We start from the raw sequence: 26,211 nt of genomic DNA on the forward strand, positions 1-26,211 counted from the left end.
TAATGTTCTTTTTCTACAAACTCTCTTTTGTTCTTGCTAGAATACAATTGTTAGTTCCATCCTGGAATGATTGGCATGTATGTAAATTGGAATAAAAGGATCTGATCTGAACTGCTAACTAAGTTGAGGAAAAAAAAAAAGCAAAGCTATGCATTAGTGTAAGCAAGCTGTCATTAAAAGGGCAGCGTTTTTAAATACAATTAAAAGTCAAATATTATGATTACCATAATATTAAGTCATTCTCCCCACAATTCACCTGTCCTCTTAATTAGGACAAAATTTTCTCCATAAAGCATCTACTTTATTTTTAGACAAAACTGTGGCTATTTAATGTCTAGCTTATTTTAAAAACTACTAGCAATGTAGAGCCAATAGCCAGTGGCATTACAACAAAACCTACTTTTTGTTTTTTTGTTTGTAACCCTTTCTATGATACTTGTATTACATTATGATTTCTTTTTTACACTGACCAGCATACACAACTGCAAGGACTTGATGTGGTAAAAGTGAACACTAGAATAATTGAAGCTATCCTAGCTGTCCCCTTGCAATATATCAGCACTGTGAAGTGAGGTTTGTGTCACCTGCATTAGCAAAGTAAAGGTGCCAGGGACAGGGACATCTTCTCTTTTCTCCTACTTAAGTAAATATTTAAAAGACAAAAACCTCTCCTCTCAAATATGGAACTGAAATGTGCTACAGAGTGATTCACATCAAATAAATAAATGCTTTTCAATTGCAATCATTCCCTATTGAGCTGAAGTTGTATTATGCTGTTTTAATCTCATCAGTTCCAGAAAGCACACACAAATGAAAAGAAGTGATTTTAAGACTGTAGGAGGGGGAATAGCAGCTTGTGCAGAGCATCCAGCCAAAGGAAGAGGAATAATTTTACAATGACTGACCTCAATTCTATGCCAGTTTACAAATTCCACTACAATTAATGTCATTATAATTTCTCCACTTCATTCCTAAAAAAATAACCCTGCATGGTAACCCATCATTCTTTAACCTATCCACAGTTTCCACAATTTTTGCCCCAGAATAATTTAAAACACTTACAACCTTTTCCTAATTTCATCTGATTGGCACTCCTACCCACCTTCACAGGCAAATTCAACTTCTGCTGCCATCTGCAACAATCAGCCTTAGAGGGTTTCAATTAATGTAGGCAACAACCTTCTGAAATGTTCATTTTGGGCTCAAATGCACACACTCCCTGCCTAATGCTGAAACACAGCCACCTCTTTGGTGAGCAGCATAGGTAATATGACAGCTTGTAGCAACACTAAATAATCATCTACTTAGCCTAGAGCAAAATATTGAAGCAGTGGGAATATATAACATTTGAATCAGCATTTGTTGGGGAAACATTTCCTTGTGACACAGATACGTTATTGACTGCAAACATCCAGAAAATTCATAGTACAGTACCTAAAGCTGGCAAATTCAGAAAAAAATTACTTCAGTACTATTATAACTTTTTGAGAGTACCTGTGCACTTTTGGAAAGATTTCTTCTTACAAACATCAGACTTCTTCGGGAAAATTTTTCATTTGTACAACAGGAAGCTCCAGTCCTGCAAAAATACAATATTCTCATGAGATTATAGTTTGAGACTGTGCAATCAATAGTCATGACACTAATTTGTCATGTACAGCTAAATGTTCTGCTTGAATGAATCCCTCCCTCTTTAGACTCAGCTCTGTAACTGCAAACATTTGGTTTGAGGACTGAATTTGTTCTTTCCTTTAGTATTTCAATACTCCCAGGGAGCTGAGGCTGATGCTCCTCTTCACGTGGAATCTAATTTCCCAAGGTGTCTATTGATTTGAACAGGATCATTTGCTATTAGACATTCCATGGAGATGTTACAGATAGCATTTCTGAGGTTTGTCTGTGCTGAAAAACAGTTCTGCCAAGGACTTTGCCCATTAAAACAGCAGTGAAAAGCAAATCTTTGTGACACCTGAGTGCATTTAAATCAGGTTTTCCAGTATGCTTAAATAACAGCAAAAAATATGTAGGTGATTTTCATATGCTATTGGTAATAACACACAGGTGTATTTCTAGCATCATTTAGAGGTCAGTTTTTCATTGGTTTTGGGATGTTCTTAATACAGTAAAACAAACAAACAAATCTCTATTTTCCCAGTGGTGCTCATTACAGATGCAGACTTGTCAAATTGCTACTACACTGCAGAAAGGTACACAAATCAAAAGCCTTCATATGCTGAAAATTTTAACAATTTGGCAAGCAGAATATAAAATTCATCGAGCTAAGAAAAGAGAGTAGGCACCAAAAGAATGGAAATATCTTGTTGCTTTGAGGGCTTGTTATTACAAGAACATTGTCTTGAAATATTATTCATAGCTACTGCCAGGTTATCTGAATTCAGCCCTACCAACATAGCTACCTTCTTCTTGGAAAAAAATACATGTTAAGCCATTGCAATTAACTAAAATTTTTTTGTTGTTAATTTGACAACTGCACAGAGTTAATTGCAATTGTAAAAATTCACATCAAACCGTTTAACTTTGTGACAAAATATATATATAAAATCAGCAGTCTTGAAAAGTCGAAACAGATCCACTTTGATAGTAGCCAACTGCTCACTAGTAAATATGCTCCACCTCTCTACTAGGAAACAGCAGATGAATTCTTGCAATTCTCTCTGTAACTCTGATCCAAGTCCTTCTGAAGCCAGTGAAATGATTTATATTAAAACAGCTTATTAGATCTTCATTTTACGTGTTTGTCTCACTGAGATGAGTGCTTATGTCATCTTGGTATTTCAGGGCTTCCAAACTCAACCCTACAGTTTGTCAAGAGCTGGTTTTTCTCTTGAAACTGAGATAGTATATTAAAGAGAGCACTACTGGATAGCAACAGACTGGTTGTTACTGGTCCATGGCAAGATACCAAATTGTATCAAAGTTAAGAATATAATTTCAATACATTTTGAGAGAAAAAGTCATACTGACCACACAAAATGTCCTTAGGTGACACCCATAATGAAGAAGTCACTTTTGATAGGCAGTTCTTGCTCTTGCAGGTGTACTCTCACAAGGCTGGGAAAGTCTTTATTTTTGGGGGTTTCCATGGTAATGCTGGCAGTCCTAAATGGAAACAAAAATATTTAAAAGGAGATGTTAAAAAAAAAACATGATTCCAATGTGACTGAAGTTCATATTTTTCTAAGACTAGGAAGCAGAAATGTTGTACATGGGTTTAAAATTTCTATATAAATTAAATCCAAAAACAAATTCAAACACATTTTTACAAACTCTTTTGGGTTTGGCATCATAAAAGACTCTTTAGAGGCAGCCTTTGAATAATCTGCAAACAAAAAGTGACTCTTTTCATGTTTTTTTTCTGAACCAGGCAGCCATTTTCTACAAACTGAATTTCCATACAATCAAAATAATCTGCAAGGGTGAAGATGCTTTCTCCAAAAGCACATAACACAAGAGTCCAAACAGATTTCATTCATTTATAGAAACAGTCTTTAGGTACTTTGAATGATTGAAGTGAAATTTAGGCTGCCATCTTAAAAAGAAGCCTGTGACACTGGAAAGATTTTTAGGTTTACATTCTGGTGCTGAGAGGGAAACCCTGTGAGGGACAGGCAGAGCTCAGTGAGTCTCCCTGCCATGCCCTGCCATCCTCCAGCCCTGGCAGGCTCCAGGGAAAGGCTCTGGAGCTGTGAGCTCCTCCAGAGAGGAGCCAGAGTGACAGACAACAGCCTGTCCTGGCTGGGCATCAGCAGCCCTGTGGAGGTGGCACAGATCCCCAGAGACCTCAGAGGGACAAGGGGAGCCTCATCCCCCTCTCTGCTCTGGCAGCAGGCTGGGAAGGACCGTGCCACACTCAGCTGGCCCAGTGCTCCAGCACTGCAGGGACCTGCTGGCACTGCTATTTATACACCCTGCTTGAAAAAGAACACTGGAGACTGCCTCTGTTAAAAGGTTCTAGTTGTAAAAAAAAACCCCAAACAATTCAGCATCTGTGAAAACTTCCAAAAATTGCTTTCCTCAGGGCAGAAGCCGGATATCTATTTGTTGAATCAGGCTCTTGATTAGGTAGGACACAAAGGGCTTTCTCCCCCTGTGATACTTCCTGCCCAACAACAGTGTTCCCCCTGCTTACCCAGTGAACATTTCATGGGGAACATTTTTTTTGTTATTATTTATTCCCACAAAGATTTATTTCCACTGTAGCAATCAGCATCTGAGCCCTGTCTTCTTCCCTCTTCTCCCACCCCCATTTTAATTTCAGGTATTTTTTCAGGCCAAATTTCTTCTCACTTACTTGGTCTGGTCTTTTCATTAAAATAAGTTCTTCCAATGACCCCCCAATCATTTGCCCTTCCTGTCCATTCTTGGTTATGCCAAAACTGTTAGTTCACAACAGGAAACCAATAGCTTGTGCTATCAGGAGACATTTCCTTCACAGCACAAAATGTCTGAATAATAATTTCAAGCAAGGCTTCACCCATTTCCTGTGAATGGAGGGAAGTTTGCCTATCCCAATCCCTCAGAGCTCTTTGTTTCCATCCCCTTGTGATGTAATGCTTTCTGCACAGGGAGGAGGGATCATTTTCCCTTACCAGCACTGAACTCAATGTCCTGTGTGCAGCTTTGATACAGCTCTTCAGGAATAAAACATGTAACATTTACATAATAAATAATAAAAACTTAAGCCCTTGTTTATACTCGTGGAGTCTCTTTCAAAAAATAAACTCAACTTTTGGTGTCTGGAAAATAGCTATAATGAAAACACAGAGGCTAAATACAGTCTGGTTTATAAAATGTTTTACTTGCAGGCTATGTAGCACTACAACTCTAACAGCTGAGTGTGCTCCCAGCAGGTAGGAGAGCCCACCTGGGATCAGCTCTTGCTCAGCACCAGAATGTTCCAGGCTGAAGTGTCCATTGTGGCACAGCATTTACAAAAATGCTGCAGATAGATAAACTGAATTATCAATTAAGCATTGCTTAATTTTGTCCCTATATAGCAAAACAGGCATTGACGAAATAGTGAAGAGTGACTGACTTTTTAAAGTAATACAGTACCTCAAAGCCTTATTATAAGGGCAATGCTAAATTGCAAAAAAGGGAATATCAAGCAATGCATGTTACCTCTTCAGTGCTGAAATATTTAGGTTGCATAATTTTAAGCAATGACTGTGCCAAGCTATTCTTTATCTGAAAATGTAGGCATAGAAAATGCTATGGGAGCTACTTTTCCCCATTGAGCACTACTGTGATGCTTCCAAACTTATTTTTGTTAAATTATGCAAACTGGAATCAGAATATATATTTTATTTAATTTTCTACTTTTTTAAAAAACAGCTTTATAATTGAAATTATGATTTCTTTGCATCATATGATTTTTTTTCCACTGTTGGGGGAAGTAAGAAAGCTTAAAACAAGAATTTGTCAAAGAGTTTAAGAATCTTAAAAATAGCTCTTGCCACACTTGTTTTTATAGTGCAGTCTTAATTACAGCATTTTCTGTCACACAAAAACCATAATAAATCTCCCCATTATTCTGAAAACAATAAAATTTTTATTACATTTGTGTCCTCTCTGTAATTTGAAATGTTCAAGTCAATATGAAATGCTACATCTCTTATTCTAATTAACTTGTTTCCTTCAACAGACTGAGCTGAGTCCAGTTACTGTTTTCATCCCTCCCTTCACCAGCACTGCCTGTCTGCCCAGCTGGGATGCTGCAGGAGGCAGGCACCTTCCTCCTCACAGATTCTAGTCATGTTTGTCTTAGGTAAATAAACTGATTTAACACCTCTGAACAAGGAGCTGTGTTTAAGAACAGCAGCTTTGTGTTTCTGTATCTCTTGCTTGAAAGGCAGGAACATAATTTTCTTGCTGCAGACTGGCAGAACCTTTGCATTTTGTGTTTTCCAGTCCATTTCCAAAAGTATACTTGTCAGTTATGGACTCAGGAGCAGACCCACCCTGACCACCTTCAGTCCTCACTTTCCCCATCAGTGACTGTAAGATGTGAGACAGTGTCAGTCTCTTTGTTTTAGAGGAACTATAAAGATGAATTTTGTTTCATTTCACTTTGGGACTGAGAAAAGTGTTTCCTTCTCAATGTCTTTGACAGATCAGAAAAATGTTCTCAAGCAAAAAATAATCTGTAAGACATCATTCAGTTCTTTATCCAATTGTTCAACTTTAAACATGGACATCTTGTTGAAAACCTTCTTTGAAGGTGATACTTCATGACTATTGCTGCATTTTGGTATTCTTTCTTTCCCTTCCCAATTTTGAATCCCCTTTCATCTGGCCATTAAAGTATGACTAAGTTACATTTAATTGTGTACTAAAACCTCAGGTGGTTGTTCATTTAGCAGTTTGTAAGGCCAAATCTGGAAACCCTTTCTTTGTTCTGGCCATCTGCCTCCAAAGCAGAATATCAGGTGAGCTGGGGGGAAAGCCATGCAAATACCAATGCCCAAAGACACCAGCTCCTCTACAACTGGACATGCTGAATGTGTCTAACTGTGCCAATGGCAAGAAAAGATAATGGCAGTGTTATTATGTTAGCTATTAGAAAAATACAAATGTCAAGGTATAACCATGCATAATTAAAACAACAAAAAAATCAGGCCAATAATGAGAGAAAGCTTCCTGTCAATCCCATGTTTTAACACTACAAAAAGATCTTTTATAGCAACTGTGGGAACACAATGTCCTTTTCAGCTTGTAAAACTACATTTGCAAAGCTCTCTGAAAAGGTCTGTGGGTAATACCACAAACTGTCAAGAAGTGACATCTTTCTTCCTATTATTAACTTGAATAATACTGTATGTACTCGAGTAAACTTCCCCAAAAGTGCTACATGAATGGGAGTTTGTGCAGAGTATTTCTGTTTTGCTATGGAATAGCTCACAGAACTCTGTCCATCCATCAAAACACATGAGAAAATTATGCTCAATCCTAATTCTCAAATTGGTGAACTGAGACTGGGTAAAACTAGGAAACTTAATTAAAGGTGCACAGAGAAAGAAGCAGTTCACAGTCTGTTAACCATTACAGAGGCTACAACTGCACATGTCAGCTTTTGGGACACATCACCCAGTGCTAATGTGCAGAAGGTTCTAGAATTCTCTATATCATACATATCCAAATTGTCAGAGCTGTCTGGTGCCCTCAGTGCAGCTGCATTGATGCTGTCTGACATGGCTGGAGGGGAAGGGAACAGAGGTGCTGCAGACAAGGCTATGCCAGTAGCTGGGAATGATCAAATGTCCCTGCTAAACTCACAGACCTACAAAAGGAGCTAATAGTGACATTTTTAACACTGGATTTTTCAGGCAAGTAAAATAATAATTTTATCAGAATAGTGATATCAACATTGTATCATATATAACTCTTGGCTTAAAAGTCCTGGTAGACACCAGAGAAATCCTGGAAACTAGATACCTTTAAAATCCATGTCCCTTAAATAGGTTAAATCCCTCCAACACCTTTCATGGCAACATTTCTTCTGTTTGGAGCTCAGGCTCTCATTATGTTTGACATTTTATTTCCACTATTGAGTTGTCTTTTCCTTGTTTTTGTTCACTCATGGGGCATACTGGCCAGCCTACAAAAAGTAATTTGAATGTTTTAAACTAGACTAATATATTTTGACTGTATCCTCTCTGACGCAGAGGACTGTAATGCAGCCAGCTGTTCATTGTTACTATGTTAAATAAAGTAGAACTCCCTGTGGCATTCCATATGCTAACAAATGATGTAATGAAATCCTGGTCATGTGAAAATTCTATCATTATACCACCCAGCATCCCCATGAGCACTCAGAGGGAACAGACTTGCCTGAAAAGCCCCATTAACACATCCTCCTTACAATACAGAGCTGCAGTTGGTTTGACCTGATGTGCTGCTTGATTTCTGTATAGTAGTATATGTACACTCTTCTCTGTATTGGTGAAAAGGTGCACAAGACAAGGACAGAAAATTTAGGTAAAATGATGTGAACTTTGTTAACTTCCGTAAACAGAGAGTGTGAGGAGCTGATGGCAAGAAATGTGATCTAAAAGTGGCAAGTGGGAATGCTCAGGTGGGCAAAGATAGAGGAGGAAGAGAAAGCCATGCAGAGAGAGAAGGAAGGTGCATCCTCTAAGAGACCTTAGTAAAGTCAATTTAACCAGCTTGTTCTTCCTCCCTCCCTCCTTCCTTCCCTTCTGCCCTCCCTGCCTCGATGAATGTTGTACCATTTCAGTGATCTGGTTTCTAACACAAGCCCACACACAGTTGTAGGATCACAGCTAAAGAAATAAAGAAATGTTGAGTGGGAGTGAGACCAAATGCCAACTGTTAAAGTTTTACATCAACACTGAAACCAGCTTTCATAGAGCCTGAAAGTGTGAAAGCAAGGGTAAGAATGAAGGAAAAGATATAGATGAGCTTTACCTCAGAAAATGTGGCTACAACTAGAAATTTTTTTGATTTAGGTGATTCTAGGTCACCTCTGTGACTTACTGACATGAACCAAGGTGGCAAGAGCTACAGCTCAAGTGGGTTAGAGGCAGCTGTGGAAGCAGGAAAGGAGATAAAAGCAAGCACAATGTTTTTACCAGGCAAATTTTCAAACAAGAAAAACCAAATAATAGCAAACTAAATTTAAACTTTTGGAAGTTGCAGATGAATGCTCAGTTCTTCAAAGTAAAATTGATATGTGGGGTACCATTCAGCCAGTCACACACTGCACAGGGGAATTAGTTGTGAAACTGAGTCCCTTAAATTGGCCATTCAGCTATGGAAATTGGGCACTGCAACACAGCTCTGAATTCCCTGGAGATGTGCAAAGCAATAGCCCTGTGGATTATGCACTTCTATTAGATTTAGAACATGTATCTCTTGCCCTCTCTTCAGAGCCCATGCAACCCACTTTTGTTGGGCAGCAGATGCTGTCTGGAAAGCTGTGAGGTGGAAAAGGGAAGGTTCTGGTCTAGCAGGGGAGCTGGGGAGAAAAGGACTGAGAGCAGCAGTGGGCTTCCAGGGCAGTTCTGCACAATGCTGGGCATTTGAATCAACAGAATAGGATCTCTAGAGCAAAACCAGGAGCATTGCATCATTCCTGACTGTTGGATGGGAGTCTTTTTCATTGGAAACAAAGATATTGGGAGATCCCCAACTCTTCCCATTTTATGACCATAATTCAGCACTGCTAGCGACAGTGAGGGCTGATGTCTCTGGTGGGAAGGATGTGAGTTTGTCTCTGTGCGTTTGTGAGTTTGTCAAAATGAAAGGCAAAAATAAACTGAAGCATTTACAGAGACTAAAAAGTTTGAAATTAGAAGAAATCCTAAGCATGTATGAAGACAGCAGAGCTTTGTGCCCCACAAGGCAGAGCTGTTTGAGAGTTGCCTGTGTTCTGCAGCAGGACTGTGCAGCCCAGAGTGTGGCCACACAGAGGGAGCAGCACATGACAATTTGCTTTATGCAAAGCCCCACTGGCACAGCAGTACTGGTTCAGGCTCTGGAGGAAACTTGCTTGTAGCCAAAACAGGTATCTCTACTGTGCAGTGCAGACATACCCCAAGAGCCATTATAAACAGGTTAAAGCAGCCTGGATGCTTCTCTGACAGCACTGGGATATGTTTCTTTCCATGATTCACAAAGGACAGGCAGAAACAATAAGTCAGCAAACACCAGTCCCACATAAGCTTGGCCTGATTAAGTTTTCAGAGGAGGGATAAAGTCTCATCTGATCTTGAGCCTGGCTATGCTGCAGTTTCATCTTGGTGTTTATCTGTTCTTTCCTAGAGAATTCAATACAAAAATGTCAACAGGCTTTCACTAGCAAGGATGGGGAGGAGGAAGAATGCCATATGGCATTTCCCAAACGTGTTCACATGCCTTTCACATGTTTACATTTCTTGACCATGGTCTGAGTCCAATCTCAAGGTAACCTTGAACCTGGCAAACTAAATACAGCCCTGTTAGTGCAGCTGGAACAGGTGAGAGAGCCAGATAACACTGAAAGTGCTTAATTGAAAGTCTTATGAAAAGAAACAAAAAAATTACTTCTCAAAATCTGTGCTGCTAGAGCCACCCTTCTTGCTCCACTGACAACTTTTTATTCTGGAAATAGCATTGCAGTATGTTCACCACCACATATCATGGATCTGAATGAAAAATCTAACAGTTTTATTGCCTAAATAGTGCACAGGATAAGGACACCTTAAGGACACAGACAGACTGCTGACTCACCCACCCTTGCTTCCAGCTGAGCAATAGCCTTGGGGAACTGTGCAGCAGAAAAGCCACTATAGAGATCTGCTCCTACTCTCTATTCTGCCTGAAGAGAAGAGGTAGATATTCCCTTCCTGTACCCTGGATGGTGTCTGTGAGCACTGCTGAGGCTGTGCACTCCCACAGAGCCCCATCTCTGCCCCAGCTCACAGGAGAGCTGCTGACCCAATTGCAGCACCTGGGGGAATACTGGGGTAAAATTCCCATGAGGAGATAGGATGTGGAGATGTGGGCTATGATCCAGGGTATGAGCCTTCCTGAAGCAGTGTTATTTGTGTAACATCATTAACAATGTAAATGAATTGGCACTGAAACACCAATAAAGTAATTCTTTATTCTTAACATGGTCTCAGACTGTTGAATCATAAAATATATGCTCTATATTTATTTTATTTAAAAATTCACTTTAAAAAACCCAAACAAAACTCCTCTCTTCACTCCCCCTGGAAGACAGATAATATTTTGGGAAGCATTTTGGCAGAGGGAAGATTATTGTATTTATTGGTGACATCATAATGAATTAAACCACAAGGGGAAAAAAATAAAGCTATTAGAAAGAGGTCAAATTCCAGCCATTTGTCTGGAGTAAGGTTCAGTTCTGAAGTAATTTTTCAAAGGAGATTTCATAGCAACAATTTATAATGAGGTTAATTTCAAACCGAATATGCTAATCACTGGTTTGATACCCTTGACACCACAAATGTATTGCTTCCCTTGGTGTGATAATGTTACTTATCATCTTTCTTTTGCTACTCTGTCAAAAGAATAATTTCAATTTCAGTCAGAGGCTCTGAGTTTCATTTCCATGGAAGATTTTGCTGTTCCATTATCTTAACAGTGGAAAAAAACATCTCTGGATGAATCACAACAATTGGAGGTGGTAAGGATGGAAAATAGGATGCTGCCTGCTGAACACTACCCGTTCAAGATTGCTGTGCATAGGCTGGGAGCCTTTCCAGAGAACTGAGCATGAATTCCACCTCATCTAAGTTCTTGGTCAGTTTGTTTGGAGATTTTTTTTATTACTTTTTTTTTATGTGACTTTTCTGGTATCATTTATAGAACAACTATCAGGAAGCAATGAGTTGAAATATTTTCAGAATTTGCAGGTTTCATGTTCTGATTTTGAAGCTCATATGAATTCTACAAGGCTGAAAAAGTGAAAATAATGGTTTGCCTTCCACCTGTAGGCCACTGAGCTGAATCATGCTGCCTTTTAAGTGTTGTTCAGCAGCATACTTGAGTGGTGCTTACACCTTCAATACATTTTCTAACTTAGAGTTGCTAACAACATCCAAACTCCTCTTCTGTCTAGCCCTACACAGCCTGAGTTCTCTGGCACAGCTCAAAAAGAGACTGAGAATTGAGAGAGGCAGCAGCTCTAACACAGATGTTTACTATTCAATTAATTAACTCTGTCAGTGTTAGTCACTGACACATTCAACTCAGAGAATGGAAACATGCAGAGGGGGAAAACCTAACAGGAAAAAAAAATCACAAGAAAATGAACCCATTTCAATATTAATTGGGCAGAAAATAAAATTAAGATTACAATCCAAAACCTGTGTGCTCTGCCCACAACTCAAAACTGACAAAACCACCCTGCAAAATTGTGTTTTCCATGTTTGTTCTGAAACCCAGCACACACAGAGGCATTACCCTGGAGTAAATCCTGTGAAGACCGAGGGTGAGCAGTCCTCCCTGTCCTCCTCACACAGCTCACTGGATGTTCCTCCTCACAAGGCTTCACCACTACACAATGTCCCTCTTCCCACTCCTGCCCAACTCACAGGAACCTGTGACCACCTATGAATTAGCCAACATCCTCTTCCACCCACATCTTTTCAGAGGCCTGGTGAAACACGTGGGTCTGCATAGAGGAACTGCTTTCCTGTTGGGTGTTTTACTGTCTGGACAAAACATTTCTGAGCTGCTGCTTCTTACACTATGAGAAAATAACTAATGCAATACAATGGCTATCTCCACCCTAAAGCCTGTGGTTTTCCAAAACCACAAACTGACTACATGGCAGCCAAGTTCCCTATTTTTAATATGTATTTATGTATATATGTCTATATTTATACTCATGGATTTGTATGTGCATTACAGTATATTTATACTCACTATGGATAACTAATGGATCTCCTGACTTATACACAGAAGATGTTGGTGTAGGCCAGTTTGGATGCAGGATACAGTTTTGATACAGAACTCCAAGAATTTTGTTGAGAGGAAAAAAATATCAAAAATATCTCTGTTACACAGTTAAACACACTTCTGAACTCTGCCTAGCCAATTACTTTTGTACATTGGCTTGAAACTACAGCTGCAAGCTGTACAGAGGAAATGACGACGGGATATAAAGGACTAGGGAATATTCAGTATTTACTAAACAAAGATCTTACTTTGAGCATGTATTCAGTCATACCATAAGTATTTGAAAGAAACAGCTTTCTGTGCCTGGACAGTTCAGACAGTCATGGCTGTCATTTTGCAGTGCACATACAATAACTCACCTTGCATTAAAGGTACATGCAATAACTGACTTTGTCCTCCCCTCTTAAACTATGAATTCAAACAAGAAAGGCTCTGGCAAGCCAAAAGGCATTGATAAATATTAACCTGAAACCATGAAAGACCATGAACATTTTGAGAAATTAATTTCATACCTTAGCTGTTCAAAGGAACTCTCTTCAAAGGAAGAATTTCCAATCTCGGACTTGAAGACAGGTTAAAATCACACCAAGTTGCTGAAAGGGATTTTCCAACTCCATCTGACTTCTTGGGTGACCAGAGAGCTCAGAACATTTTTAAAATTACCAGATGAGAGTTCCTTCAACACAATGTGTTACGTCTTCTCCTTGAGAACTGAAGAAAAGGGCTATTGTAAAACATTATTATTTATGAACTGTGTTATGGTGTTTGCCAGATGACTGTGCAAGGGGCCCCATGTCTAATCAGGCTGTACAGAGCTTAGGCACTGTAGTGACAGACTGACACATTTTGGGAGCTTTTAGTTTACAGAGCCAACAGAGGCAAATGGTTGGAGCTGATCACCCCTGCTGGAGATGGCCAACAGTGATTACATTACTTGTCCAGCTTCAGAGACTGTGATCTACCATAAAGCAGGAAACAAGCTCAGATCTCCTGGGGCTGGGGCCCATGACTGCACCCCTGATGTGCTGTAACTCACAGTTAACTCATGGTTGATTGATGATAATTAGGATTTCAGTTAGGAAGGATCACCCATCTCTTCTGCCCTTTGCATTTTCTAGGACTGCTTAAGTGGTCACATTTTACTGGCACTCTTTTTTTTTGCAGAAATTATTTTTGAGACCCAGATATTGAAGTATCTGCAGACATTTTGGTTCACAAAAGATGATAAAACACATGAGAGAAGACCAGTAATTCCCTGCCAATCATCTGAGCCTCTGCGAGCAAGCAGCAGTCCCAGTTCTGATAAGATTTATAAGAAAAGACCTTTGATTTTTCAGCTATAAATTCAGGAAAACTGTGATCCCTTTGCAGCAGTCCTTGACAAGAATAAAAGCTATAGTCCTAGGATAAATTATTTGCTAACTCCTTCAAAGTAGACTCTGTTGGAGGGGGAAAGTTCTGGTGGTCCCACATTTATGATGGACTTGTTTCTGCTTGCAGATTTTCTGCTCTCATTTTATCAGGATCATCTGCCATCATTGCATTTCCCGAATTTTTCCATCACTAATTTCCTTTTCTTATTCAGATATGTCCCTATTCCTTTTCTCAGGTGTTGCTTATGCAGCAATTTGAGCAAAATATTAAGCAAACTGGATCAGTGTACAAATAGATTCTTCTTTATTCCTAGCTGCTAACATGGGTATGAGATTGGAGAGTCACAGAGATGAAAGAATAGTGGCAATTCAAGCTTTCTGCACCTTTTGAACATCTTTGTAATGTACCTTGTTCTCCTTTTGCCTTCACAGATCATAGTGGACTCTGAAAGAGATCTCCCTTGTTCAAGTCAAGCCTGACTCCTGTGCAAGACAACATTTAAGTTTTACACCCCTGCACTCCCCATTTATTCCAGAAACACTACAGCCTTCTCTGATCTGGCTGCAGATCTCCCTTCCTCCCCCACCTCCACCCTACTGGAAGCAGGAGTAAAAAATTGTAATATTTAGTTTCCCTGCAAGGTTTTTAGTGCTGCTTATCTCTGGAAGGGGTTTGATCTCTTCCTGCTTTGATTAAAAGATGACTCAGATGGGAAGGTACAGTAATTCTGTGCCATCAGCAGCGTTATAATTTGTTCAAGTTGACAGCCCACTAGATTCTCACTAGGTGAGGATTTATTGTGGGAGGCCTTAAGGTATAGAAAGCAACAAAAATAGCTGTGTAGTATGTGGCTAGCAAGCCTTACCAGAGTCATTTCCTTCAGGTGTGCTTGACATTTCTGTGCAAGGAGCCCAATCATTACTCTGTAGTTAAATTTTTCTTTTATGATCTCATTTTGCCTTCTAACTGGGAAAAGGAAAGAGTTTTGCTCAATCCTACCAGCTTGTTCCAAAGTCAGGGGAGACTACATCCAGTACTGAACAACACAACATGTCAGGAAAAATAAATGAAATGGCTTTGTGGTGTCAGTTTGGGAAGAAATGAGATGAAATATTTTTTCCATGTGTTGAATGAGCTCAGACAAAATCTGTCTAGATACTAGACTCACTACAACCTGCTTGTAGCATTTTTGGAGGAATGAACAGTCTATTTTATGGCAGACACTCAACCATGCTACACACTCTGAAAAATACTCCCTTTTCTCAGAATAAAATTCCTTTATAGTTAGATAAAACAGAGTGGAAGTTATTTGGTAGAGTCTTCTGGAATAGCAGAACACATTAGCTGTGATACTATACAGCACCCATGTTTTTTCTTTATTTCTAACTCCTCCTGAATCAAAACTAAATTAATAAATCCCAATAAAAGGAGAATTAAAAAAATCAAGTGCTTGTTCCAGGTGACCTCATATTTGGAGAGCAAGTTCTGGGTGACTTTGGGTTACTGGAAGTCTATTCTTGCTGGAAATATGTGTGATTTTTTTTCTCCAGGGCTAGGATAAAGCTAGCTTAGCTTCTCCTAATCTGATTCCAGGTAAATACATATTATTTAAGCCTTAAATTTTCAGTTCACAGGAAGTTCAGATTGTTACTCTCTAATTTAAAAAAACTCCCAACCAAACCACAAATACACAACAAAAACCCCAACTTTCCCCCTAGACAACAACAACACACACATAAAAGAATATCCTAAAACCAAATGAATAAGAAGTCCAAGTTATTCCAGGGAGGATTATCCATGTGTAAAATGTGCATTTTTTTCTGTCTTTGACCTTCCCATGTTCCTGTGAATTTAATTTACTATTAAACCACTGTCAAATAGGAGCAACAGCATTTTCTGTAACTTGCAGCCAGTAATTCTCATTTTGAACACTGAAAATATCAGTGTCCAGCTTAAGGACAACAAATTGAGCATGAAGAAGAAACTTTCTGGATAAGCTTTATGTGCAGAGTCTTACAGCATCGTTGGGGGCAAAACCAGTATTTTAAAGAAATATATATTTTTTAACAGCCAAGAATTCTTGAGTTTTCATTCACAGCTTCTAAAATATAAGTGCATTAACACTCATAAAACTGCTTATTCCACGGCTACATTCCACATACTAGAAAATCTGTTTATTCACAGCAATTACTGAAGGCACCACCCATTCTCACTGTATCTCTCAGGCCACAATCACTGGTGTCAGATGTGTTTTTACTAACCAGACTGTGGAACTGGTAAGCAGAGAGCTTTCCCACCCTTCCCTTCTCCCAAGCATTTGACAAGCTGCAGTTTCAGGGTGGCCACACCCTGCTTGTTATTGTTAAATTGAAATATTAAAGGTGGGTTCTTTTATATTTTCCTTAGCCTTTCACCTCTGTTTAAAATAGAGTGTATTCAAGGGACATCTGTGTTACTGGCAACACCATCACATGAAGGAGCTTTCTATAAATAGCATCACTACTAAATAAATGGCTGAAGCACAGCACTCACCAGCATTGTCAGCATTGTATTATTTATTCTTAGTAGATCTGATGGCTGATGAATAAAGTATACATTTGTTTTCATTTTGAAATAATATGGTGAAGGTGCAAATAAAATTAAAAAGTAAGAATCACAAGATAGGTTGCCAAAATTGCTAAATTTCTTAGGACACACTGGTAAAATGACTGATATTTGCATTCAAAAGGGGTTCCTGAATTTTCACACTTATGGTTTTTAGAGATCATTTTTGAAAGCATTGTTTCTCATCTCTCTTATCTCTGTGTTTTTCAGCTGTAAAATGGGGTTAATAACACTTAACTAGTTCACAAAAGTATTATGATTGTGAAAATATTCAAGTGAGTAAAATGCATTAAGTTTCTCTGAGTGAATGAGCCACTACAATACAGAAAATACTTCAGTTTGAGATATTTGGGATGTGAAGGAGCAAGGTAAATACCAAACCATTTTCTCCTGTTCTCACAACTGAAAATATCACAAACTTCATAAACCAGAGTCCGGACTTTCAAAGAGCTAGGGAAGAATCTATCAAAATATATAGTCACAGCTTTATGTAAACATACCTCACACCAGTCCTAAATTTTTGTGCTAAGGATTGTCCAAGGAGTCATTAAATCTGTGATTTGATGATTAAATTTAGTAAATTTAGTAAATTACTTAATTTAAATATACTAACTAGGTAAATCTAGTTTGATTGTTTATGCTCTGAAGATATGATAGCAGTGAAGAAAATCTAATTTAAGCAAACAACATGATGAAAATAAGTTTGAGAGAAACAGGGACAAGAAAAAAGATAATAAAAAGATATAGAAAATGGTAGCAGCCATGATATCACCAAGTGGATTCAGTAACAGCAAACCAATTATAGAAGAAAACCAATAGAATTGATTACATAAGTACATAATTTTTCTATTCCTAAAACATCCTGTATAATGTAATGTAATGTAATGTAATTTAATGTAATGTAATGAACATGCTGAAAGAAAAAAATGCATTTTCCCCCTATTACATGAAGGAGTTAAAAGAGCTTCATAAGCCACATGTAAGACAATATTAAGTACACAGACTTTCCAAGGATAAAATCAACAGTCTACATTACATTTCTATTTTAAGCTAGAGGTTTAAAATGTATATGGCATTTCTTTAAGGAAGAAACCCATTCAGTTGAAAGTGATGAGCATCTTCTTAAAACATTTTTATGTATCAATGCACAGTCCTTGGAAATGCACATGAATGGGAGATGTGTGTCTGAAAACAGGACCCACATATTGTCCAAAATGAAATCTGTGTGGTTTCCAAAGAATACATGGATAGTAAGGGTAACTAAGTCTTACTGTGCTCAAAGGTTTTTAAAGTAGACCCAAAATACTGACCAGTTTTCTTAACTTTTTCTTTCCAAATAACTCAACATCTCTGAGAATAAATTACACAGAAAGAATAATCAGGAATTAATTGAGAACAAACCAAGAAATATCTTTTTGCCACCATGTCAACACATTACTTACCTATACCCTATAGTACTATGTGCAGCTCTGGTCACTCTTCTGAATCAATCATTGGGAACAATGCCATGTGTCATTAAATGGAAGTGATATTTGTATTATTTTTGAGGACTGATTGACTAAGATCTTAGGTATTTTTTATTGAGATGCATCATTAAAATATTGAATGCTGAAATCAGTGCGGTTGAAGGAATACAATTGCCAAGTAAAACAAATCAGAATTAAATGTACATTTCCACTGCAGAGCTCCCATGAGCTGGTATATGAGTCTCAAGAGAGGAGTAGGCAGGTTAGGTCTCACAGAGTCTTGTTTTCTTTGGCTGGCAAACAGCTAATCATTTTTTAACTTGGCTCTTGTTTCATATATCACATTCTATATGACTGCCCTTATGTTCCCCTCTTTTAAGTATTCTGAGTTTCTTTCATATAGAGCAAGGTCTTCTAATTCAATATCAGTTTTTCCCTTAGAATGAGAAGGCAATTTGCTGTGTAGTATATTAAAGGGAAACCAAATATTTTTGGTGACAACTCAGCACCTAAGGGTTCAAGCTGACCTTACACTAATGATTGTTATCCTATCCCATATTCCCCAAGCCATAAGGATTTTTGATTACAGTGCAACCACAGACTTGCATAATAAACCAGTCACTACAGTAAAACACCAGTAATGACACAATCAGACGTGTAAGTTGTGCTCTCAGCCATCAGTTACAATCTACAGGGAGCTGCAGTACCTCAGGGAAGAGGGGTTAAGCAGACACCTTCTCTTCCAGAACAGCCTCACAGGACTGAGGACAGCAAAGCTTGCACCCTCTCTTTTAAGTTAAGCTGATTGACTGTCAGCTTGTTCTCTGGCATGGCTGCAAAAACTGATTAAGAGGCAAAAACTGATTAAAAACTGAGCAAAAAGACTGTTCAGGAGCAACATTTCATGGGTTACCTCAGGCTGGGAGTACAAGCTCCAACTGTGATTGACTTTGGCAAGCTTCTCTGGGGGTCTGGACTGTGGTGAGAAGTTGGTTCTCCTTACCTTCTCCCAGAACTGTACATTTTCTGGCATGCTGGTCCTCTGAGGAACTTCAATGGGATGAATCTGTGATGCCAGTTATGAAAAGAAGGTGCCAATAATTTTACAATTTGCTTTCCCATTTACAACTACCCTCTGATTCTTCTGAGCCCATGGATTGCTGGCTCTGGGCACCTGTAACCATTCAGGCTGAGGACAGTTTGCTGCCCTAAGAAGAGCACTGCTCACTTGGGAGGCAATTAGTTATTATTTGTTAATAGCATTATTTTCTAAATTCCACTCCTAATAGCTGCCAATTCAACAAAAATCAATACATATGCCCCAGAAATTCCCAGTTCATTTGTGTAATACCTTCAGCTCTCCATCCAAGTTTCATATGGTATTTCAGTGACTGATGTGGATTTGCAGCCCATGTCTTAATAGTTTTTAACGTTAAAAAATTCAGTTTACAAGCTTAGAATCTTCACACAGCTTTTATTTTTAGCACAAAATATAGGTGTTGCAGCAAGTTCTTCAGACCAAGTGCATCTTGATGGTGGAAATTACATTTTCAGTGCACTGTTCAGGAGGTTGACTGCACAACCTGCATTCATAAAGAACAGTATTAGTGCTTCTTCATAGCATTTGAGAGTTTATGAGTTAAAATAATGAAATGCAGCTTTTGTTGTGGAGCAAGAACAAAACATTTTACTCTGCATATATTTATATTTCTTAATTAAAGATAACAAAGTCAGATCAACATTCAACTACTGTCCTTTTACGACAGTCAGAAATTTACATCTGACTTTCAGAGAGGTTGCCCAGACTCTTACAGATCTGATTCCATACAGGAAACATAAAAGTTGCAAGAGGAATCAAATGATTGCTTGACAGGGCCATCAGGCCATGAAACAAAAATGCAACAGGAGAACTTTGCCTCCAACAGCAATCCCAGGTCAGTGAGGCTGCAATTAAACTTAGCATCAGAGGAAAAGTACACTGATGACAACATTATGCTCAGGGCAAACTTATTTAACCTACTTATGCAAGTTTGTATTTGACACTCTGTTCTAGCAGACAGTATTATTAATGGTGTGCATCTGACACCATTCATGAAGATTCTCAGTTGACATCTATTACCAGTGCATTACATTTACTTTATGGCTTACTACAACTTGGAAAGGAGCAAACTGCCTTTGCTGATGTTATACAGCTATTTCTGCAGTTTAACTTTTGGATTGACCCCAAAACTTTCACAGCAGCGAATCCCAAATACTCACAGTCAAGTACTAGCTCATCAGGGAACTACTGAAAAACATTATTTCAAATAAAAGCACACAGAGCTCAGCTAATGTTTGTTAGTCTAACAAAATCAAACCAAAAAGAACTCTCTGAAGAATGACATAACATTAACACTAGTTTCAATATTAAACATCACAGCAACATCTAGTTTTGTTACATCTTTGTTTCCAATAAAAGAAAAGGCAAACCCACCACACCCCACCTGCAAGGACTGTTTTCTCTCCCATCTAAATCCTACAGAAGGTGAATGGGGTTTTTGGACTGTGTCAAAGAGGTGAGCAGAGAGGAAGTGAAAACAGCCACACAGCTTTGTTCACTGAACTCACTATGGGAATGGACAAGAGACACTTCTTCTTAAACAAGGTGGTCCCCTCAAATTATCTGGCATCTCATAGCTAACCTGCAGGCAGCCAAGTTAACACCTGCATGCCAGACAAAACCAGCTGTCTGTACATCTCTGCCAGCCCACCTGCTCAATATGCCTCCTACCAGTGGGCTGAGATCTTTCAGCAAGTACCCAGTTCAAACACAAGATTTTTTTGTGTTTTCCTTCCTTTTCTTTACTCTTCCTTAGGACCTTTATTTTCAAAGCATCCATTGATTAACTACAGTGATGCAACTATCTTTATCATCACCAGTAGCTGAAAATCACCTCCATTTCAGTTGATTACTGCTGAGATATAAGTAACACACACACTAAATGAGTTACTATTAAATTGCTTTTGCCTTCATCACTCATATATACATAAACACTGTGTACTCAAGCTTTTGACAAAAGAATTATAAATTAAGGAGAAGATTATGTTTTCTCATAGTTAATTTATCAAAGGATTCAAGAAGGGATTCCATAAGAGAAAACAGAAATTTCTTTTGGCAGTGTCCAGCATCTAAAAATAAGTTAGCTGCTATGGTGCATATACATATTTCACTCACAGACACAGATGGATAGACAAGAGGGATTGTATAGGTGTTGGACTCAGGAAGAAAAAATATTTAAGTTGCCTTTCATTTAATCTTCATTTAATCTTCATTTAATCTTCATTTAACCTTTGGCAGCTTCACCAGTACATACAGAGCTGGTATTAACAGTATCAGAGTCTGAATTTGAGGGAAGAAATGCCACCCCACCCTCCCTTCTCAGCACAGAGGTTTTCAAATCCCACCTCACAAAATGAAGTTTTCACGACTATTAATAAGTTATAGGTGGGTTTGCTGTTTACATGTGTAACAGGAGTAGCAGAACACTCTCATCAAAATCCCACAAAACCAAACTTTGTGAGCAGTCTCTGCCATCAGGCCTGAACACGGTCCCCCATTACTCTAAACAATAGGATTTATTTTTCCCCTCCCTGTCTACAGATCCACTTTCTTCTTAATTTCCATCTGTTTCAGAAAGCATTTAGACATCTGACAGGATGAAGGGTGTCACTTAGAAAGACTACTTATAATAATTTTAACCTCTTTTACCCCTTATCCTGCACATTCCTGTGTTAGTATTTTGAAGGAAGAGGATGTGTTAAGTTTGTACAGAAAGTGTGCTGTGTCTGAAGAGGAATGGCTGTGCATTCACCTTTGAAAAGTTCCCAACAGCTTTGCTCTCTATTTGCTGGGTGGAGGGAAGCTTCCCTATCCAGTGAACTCTTGGTTCACTCTTGGTTCACTCTTGGTTCACACAGACTCTGTCTATTTTAAAACTGGTAAGGCTGAACTGATGCTGCACAGGATGTGCCTGATCAGGGAGGTTAATACAAACCAGCAGGACACTTGCAGCATTGTGTTCATTCCCTTTATATGATGTCACCCTACTGCTGTCTGGGGACGGGGGGAGATGAATGGATTGACGACTGACTTTTCTAAAATTTATAGGCAAATAACATAAACTAATTGAAAATTCTTAATTTCAGTATATTTTACGGTGCAAAATATGTAAGGACAGGTAAGGTAGAACATCCTCCCTCCTTTCCCAGCTTGGAATTGCTTGCTGTAAGGTTTGTGGGCTGAATTTAAAAATGGAAGTTTACTTTTAAATAAGGTGATATCAAGAAGATTTTGGAAGTGAATAATGATATTACATAACTCTACAGTACCTTTGTAAGTATGCAGATATCCTTTGGTTTCAGTGTAAGCTCTGTTCATGCAATCTGTGAGACAGTGTTTCCCTTTGTATGGGATAGTCTGAAATAATAAGCATATTAGGAGGAATTTACTAGGGTTAACTATTTTACTGATAGGGATTTACATGTCTGTAAACTTTGCTGATTCACTTTCTCAAAAAAAAAAAAGAGATGGGGTGTAGCAAAGGAACATTCATATTTTTTTAAGGAAGAATTTATGCAGTGTTTTGAAGTTTTCTAGTATTATTTCATTGTTGCATCTGCTTAGCAGAGAATGGAATGCATGTCCTGTAGATATGCATCATCTTTCAGAAATATTAGGAGAAATAATATCTTCCCAGAGAATGAGGAAGAGAAAGGATCACCTTGGCATGCCTTTACCAGCCCCAGTGTTCCTGGAGCTGTAGGGTCTTTGACACTCTTATCCCTAAAACTAAATCTAACATACAGCTCTGGCCCTAACCACTGCTACAAACACTACCCTTAACCACTGCCCTAACCAGACCCATAAACACCATGCTAAACATTACTCCTACAATTAACTACCACGAACACCACTGTAAACAATTCCCTAACCCTAACCCTGACCCAATACCATGGGTGGTCAGAGAGATGAAGGACCAGCAATATTGGGACCCTGCTAGAATCATTTTGTCATGCCTTTTCCAGCCTCAGTGTTCCCGGACCTGTAGGATATTTGACCCTTTAGACCCTAACACTAATCCTAAGCCTAACTCCTAGGTTAACCCAAACCCTACTCATTAGAACTGCAAACATAACTTGTCTTGATGGGATCACTCACAGCAAAGTGAGCAGTGATTGTCCAAGCTCAGTCTTAGCAGAAAACTATAGAAAGAACATTGTGAGACTAAGGTTCCAACCCCCAGGGATGGGTTCTGTGGTGGGTTTATTTGTTTGGCTGTTTGTTAGGGGAAGGGGTATCATCTACATCTCAGGGCTTGGATAGATGAAAACTGGTACCTTATTCTGGGATAGCTGCAGCGCCTCCTCCTCTCTCCAAGGATGCCCTACTAAGAATTGTCACCTTAGGTCCTGGAAGAGACAATGTTTCATGGCTACTTACACCCAACCCCGCTCATAAAAACACAGCACAAATACCATTTTCAGGCTGGTTCTAAATGCTGATGGTTTAGCAGCTGCACAACACATCCATGTGGAATGGCATTGGTCATTCCAATTCTAATTCATGCTTCTTCCTTTTATTGTTGGTATTTTTTAAAATTAAAATACTTGGGTTTTAAAACATATTAATATATTTTACAGGAAATTATTTTTGTTAGTGTACAGAACTCAACTTGCTTAACTATGGATTGATCCCACTGAACTTGAGCTGGCCAAATTCCTAACTGTAAGGTGCTTCTGGGAAGTTTTATTGTCTTTAACTACATCCAGAACAAGGTAAAGAGAATTATTTTCAGTTTGGGCTCAAAAGAAAAACTATACTTTTGAATTCACATTGATTTTCAAAAATGTGGGATGGAAAATGGTTCAGAGTAGGAGGATACATCTCAAGTTCCTTTCTATTTTTAAGTAGTGTTTGCCCTATTTGCTACTGTCAGAATGGCAAGAACACAAACAGAATATTCACACTGAGGTCACAGTTCACCCCTCCAACTACTGATTTGTGTGAAGGAATGCAAAGAATTTAATACAAGCTGCAAATTGTTCCATTTCCTTTAATTATTTTCCCTGTATCAGATACAATTCTTTGGTGGGTGTTTTGTTTTTGCAACCATAGTGATGAGATATATTTGCTGGCTGCAGTCAAAATAATTCCAAACATTTATCTACTGGCATCATTTTTCATTCTAAAAATCCAGACATTTGCCTGCTTTACACCCAAAGGGTAGGAATTTGGAGGCTATACTCCCAAAATAACTCTTACATTATTTTTCAAAATCAGAGCAAGAGTTTTGAGATTTTTTCATACATTCCCACAAAAACCCAATCGTGCTCACACCAAAACAGAGCTGCATCCATTTAAATTTTTCTTTTTTTTTTTTCTTGAGAAAAATCTCCAGATGATCTCATTTAAATCATAAATATAAATATTCTTCAGAGCAACTTCCCTTATAACATGTGTGCAATAAATCACTTTCCCCACAGTGCTGCTCTGCTACTACTCCTCTTGGTGGGAAAAACTCACAGTATATGATTTGACAAACTGCTGACAAAACCAGCTCCATTTCAGAACCATAGAGGAATCAAATGCTCACCAGGAGATCATAGTTAACAGCCAGAAATGTATTTAAAAGCACGTGTGTACATGCATATAAAAACACATTGGCTACTTGACTTCACTGACCCTGGGTGCAAGCAGTGATTTTGACAGATCCATACTGGTGACAGCTATGAAAAACAGGGTTTAACCCCCTGTGATGTTTGGAGGCTCTGATTACAATTTTTTCTGGAGTTATGAGTGCTAGCAGGATAGAGACCTTTTTAGCTGCTGAAGTCAAAATCCATGAAGGACTGTGAATTGGAGCCTTCAGCATCTGCTGCTCACAGGACAGTAAAAACTGAACTTTATGGCTGCTTGTTCTGCTACCCCAGACTGGGTGTCTCAGGGCAGGAACACTGCCCAGCTTCCGCCCCTCCCACTGTCCTGACAGCATCTAGAACAGGCAGAGAGCTGGAGGCAGGAATCTCTTTAGTTATGCCAGCATGAATTGGCAGAGTTTGGGATTCCAAGCACGTAGTCACATGAGCAGGCCTTATTCTCAGAGCTGGAATAGCCCCATTGATTCAGTGTATCCAAAGTAATTGGATTATGAAACAAAAGTAAATTCTGTCCTCCTGTTTTCTCTACATCACTTCCTCTTCGCATGTGCTGCTTTCAATTCTATTTTCAAAAAGAGACCAATGGCTGCAATATAACTATGCTCTTAGAGTGTAACTAGCCAGTTATTAGTGCTGAGAAGCTGTGGGCTGTGGAGAGTTGAATATGCTGGTAGGAAAGGAAGGGGATACTTGATTTGAGAAAACATCAGTGGTTAATACTGTTTAAAGTCATTCTGGGCAAGTACTTGTCTTTTGAACTCAAAAATTGTCGCAGAGCAGTGATTATTTTGCCAACACTTCCCAGGAGGTGCTCTAAGACATTATTGGAAGTAGCAGAGGACTAAAGATTCAAAATTTTTGTCAAGTTACAAAATTAGATTGATTTTTGAAAGGAAACTAAGATATAATCTTGCTTGCATAAACTGGAATCAGCAAAATACTCTGTCTCTGGCACCCAGTTTGAATCCAAACCGAGATGATTTCAGGGCTTCGGCTGGTTCCCTGACTGACAGCTTTCCAACATATTCCCTTTCTGTCATGAAGAACACACTGTCACGATGACTCTGAAGAAGCCTTTGTGCAGGACTGAGTGCAACAATACAGCATTGTGGAAGTAATTTGTTCCCTTTTCATTAATGAAGATGTATAAGACATGAAGTACTGGTCACTGACTTTTCATAATTTCTGTTAGAGGTGTCATCTGCTGTTCCCAGTTTAAGCAGGTCTTGAGATGACAGTCAGAGCAGTTGATGTCCTCTAGGATGAGTGTTGCTAGAGAGTATTATTGTTTAAAAATAGTTTCTAAATAAAATGTTGTAGGAGGATAAAAGTTCAGTTGAAGTTGGGCAGTGGCCAGCCTGGGTTTCATGGAGTAATTGCTAATTGTGTAAGCTCTGCCCAGTGCTCTGTTTACCAAGGATGTTTTGCCCATTTTAGCAGAGGTGGGGCTCATTTCCTTAACAGACACAGAACAGAGCTGCAGTCTGCTCTGTATCCTGCTTGACAGAGCATGCTCAGATCCTTAGGCATTCATAAAATGCAAAAGTAGCTTCTCCCTCTCCCTACTAAATAGTAAACTCACATAAAAGGATCAGGATGTCCTCTCACATCCAACATTTAC

General features: G+C 38.8%; 1 long non-coding RNA gene across 1 annotated transcript; it reads right to left on the reverse strand.

Annotated features, from left to right (window-relative positions):
- Positions 1–1,126: 1,126 nt before the first annotated feature.
- LOC306808090 lies at positions 1,127–18,972 on the reverse strand. The gene is made up of 3 exons (XR_013775901.1): positions 18,898–18,972; positions 2,986–3,120; positions 1,127–1,579 (listed from the first exon to the last, which is right to left on the reverse strand). It is a non-coding gene; the product is annotated as an uncharacterized lncRNA (long non-coding RNA).
- Between the last annotated feature and the right edge of the window lie 7,239 nt (positions 18,973–26,211).

This window comes from Erithacus rubecula (assembly GCF_903797595.1).
Source record: "Erithacus rubecula genome assembly, chromosome: 14".
NCBI lineage: Eukaryota > Metazoa > Chordata > Aves > Passeriformes > Muscicapidae > Erithacus > Erithacus rubecula.